Here is a 2,847-nt window from a genome sequence, read left to right on the forward strand (position 1 = left end):
CATCCATCCATCCATCCATCCATCCATCCATCCATCCATCCATCCATTATCTTTTACCCACTTCTTCCTTCTTGGGTTGCGAGGGTCACTGGTGCCCATATCCAGCAGTCACTGTGCGAAAGGCAGATACACCCTGGACAGGTTTCCAGTCCTACAGGGACACAAATAAATAATTCACTCTCTCACTCACACCTAGGGACAATTCAGAGTTATCAATCAGCCTAACATGCATGTTTTTGGTCTAACCGGAGTACCCGGAGAAAACCAACGCATGCACGGAGAGAAACTCCACCCAGAAAGGCCCCAGGGCCAGGATTTGAACCGGCGACCTTCTCGCTTAGAGGCAGCAGCATACCAACTGAGCCCTTGTTCATTAATCTGGGTCAGGTCCTCTGGACAGATTCTTCATTGTTGAAATGTTGCGTCTTTTATTCAAAAGACCTTCAGTCTGGGGGACAAGATGGCGGCGGCACTTTACGTTGTGTTTTAGTTTATGTTTGTTTGTTTTTTTTTTCATTAATTTTACTCCCATTGATGTTGTTGTTAAGCACTTAGATTACAGTTTCTGTTTTAAATGTGCTCTATAAATAAAGTTGACTTGACTTTTTGCTGGACTCCCGTCATTACTTCCTAAAAACAGCCTTTCCTGAGGATATTTTTGCAGCTGGATGCTCCAGGAGTCGGCATTGTCGTATGAATGATTTGACAGAGCTGCAAAATGGCAATGAAATTAAATAAACATAAGAGTATGGGTTCTGCGACTGCTGGGCCTGACACTGCCTTGAGCCATGTGCTTCTACCGGGGAATCGGCTCTGCCCTCATAGGCTTCAGAGTAACCGACGGTTCAGCCCTGGAATGGGACATTCTGGCTTCAATAAAAACAGAAATTTTGGAGCTAATTACACTGGAAATGAAGGCTGCCCTGGAAGATGATCTTGCCTTTAGCTTCAAGCGCTGAGAGCAGAGGTCACTAACAGCATCACAGCTGTCAGAGCAGAAATTGACCTGGCGAGATGAGTGTCAAAGATGTTGAAGACAGGCTCTCCAACTAGTCAGGTGATTTTGAAGCTCTGCGCGTCACTGTGGCGGTGCTCAGGAACAAGATGGATGGGCTAAAGAAGAAATACGAGGTCATGGAGGGGTATGAGAAGGTGCGACGTGAGAACCCTAGGTGTCCTTTAGGCGCCAGAGCAAGCACCACCGCAGCGAAAGCTAAGATGCTAACAGAGGTGCTGCAAGGTTCAAGGTTCTTTATTGTCATTCGCATCACATGTGGTACATGAGGTGGAATGAAATTGTGTACTCAAAGTCCCAGTTACACATACAGCAAAAATATAAAGTTTAAAAAAAGAAACTGTATACAAGGATCTAAGACATATGCTAAACACTAATAATGTAAAATAATACAGTGTATTAAACACCAGCCTGAACATGAGTCTGTTGTGAGCAGATACAGCAGCTTAAAGGCAAGAAATCAGCAGCATGGATAATCAGCAGCACAGATATAGTCACATAGCATCAATTAAAGTGGCATTGCAGTGCTTTTTCTGGTAGGGATTTAGGAGTCTTAACAGCTGCAGCTGAGCAAACCACCGCTGATCGACTGCTCGCACCAGACGTCAGGCGGGAGGAAGTCAGGTGGTGCGCCAAGAATTATTGTGGCTAAGCTGGACTACTACCAAGATTGTTTGAAGATATTACGTGCGCGCAGTCGTAGCCTGCTCCACTTCAAGGAATCACGATCATCAATTCATCCGTTATCTTTTTACCCACTTCTTCCATTTTGGGTCATGGGGGTCACCATGTCTAGCAATCAGTCACGATCATCATAACAGAGAATTATACACGGAGCGTGGCAAGGGTGTGGGCAGTGTTCACGGAGGTGGTGCGGCTTCTTCACGGCCGGTGAGATATTCGCTATGGGCTACTTTGTCCTGTGTGGCTTCACATGCACACGGTGAGGCGGACAAGGAGTTTTTGGACTCGAATAAAAGCATGGCCTATGACCAAAAAAAATCATCTCAGCAACAGGCGGCAAGGATGGGATTAAAAAAACATAAGATTGACTTCCATTAATCATTTCAAGTTTTTGTTTGACTAAATATTTGGCTGTTTGGACCTTTGATGGGGGGTATGTACAACATTTCATTTATGTTGGAAGGTGATTGTATTGCATCAACGCTTTGAAATTATTAATTTACGGTGTAGTTTGCAGGTTTTTTTTATTATCCTTCAGGAAGTACGAGAGAGATGTGATTGCTTTTGCCTCTCTTCTAGACAGGAGACTTATTTTATGCAGATGGAAGGATCTGCATCCCTTGGCATATGAACACAGGATAAGAGAAGTCATGTATCATGTTCATCTGGAAAAAAATAGATACTTTGAAAGGTTCTATTCAGAGATTTTGTGACACTTGGCACCCTTTAAAGTCTTATGTTGAAAACATCAATGTTGGTCTAAGACATTCATGTCTGTGGCTGATCTGGTGTGGGAGGGAGTTTTGTTGTGCTTTTTTTCTATATATATATTTTTTTTTTGTCTTTTGTGTGTGGGTGCTCTAAAAAAAGAAATAGTACACAAAGAAACACGGTACACGGAGAAAAACCCTGCATGCACGGACAGAACATGCAAGCTCGACCCAGAAAGGTCACTGGCCGGGATCTGAAGCAGGATGACCTGCTCGCTGAAAGGTGGCAGCTCTACAACTGAAGTCCCTGTCCTGCCCGCTCAGTAATCCAGGTAGAAAAATCTAGGTTACATCAGATCCTCTGGATGGATTCTTGTTATTATTACTGACAATAATATTGCACTAAGCCACATCTTGCACAAGCCACAACAGGAAAGC

Source organism: Nematolebias whitei, chromosome 7 (assembly GCF_014905685.2).
Source record: "Nematolebias whitei isolate Nwh7 chromosome 7, NemWhi1, whole genome shotgun sequence".
Classification (NCBI taxonomy): Eukaryota; Metazoa; Chordata; class Actinopteri; order Cyprinodontiformes; family Rivulidae; genus Nematolebias; species Nematolebias whitei.